Source organism: Pagrus major, chromosome 16, assembly GCF_040436345.1.
Source record: "Pagrus major chromosome 16, Pma_NU_1.0".
Lineage (NCBI taxonomy): Eukaryota > Metazoa > Chordata > Actinopteri > Spariformes > Sparidae > Pagrus > Pagrus major.
The window spans coordinates 30678559-30678855 of NC_133230.1; positions in this window are offsets into that span (position 1 = coordinate 30678559).

Sequence of the window (297 nt, forward strand, 5' to 3'; positions counted from 1 at the left end):
CTCTGGGTTCTGCATGGCACTTGTTCCAAGAACTTCTGAGGTATCTTGGGGCATGTGGAAATTAGTTTGAAATGACTCTGGCCTTGCTGCATCTCCACTTTGACAAGAATCCTTCTCATGAGAACAAATTAAATGTTTTTTGAAACCTGAATATGTTGAAAACTGACGCCTACAACGATCTTGTGCACAAACTAACTTAAACCTGGTGCTAGGATAAAAACTGTGATCAAGTCTTAGATGAGAGATCAAGGACTGACAGGGAACATGCACAGCTTGACAAATGAAACACTTAAACAT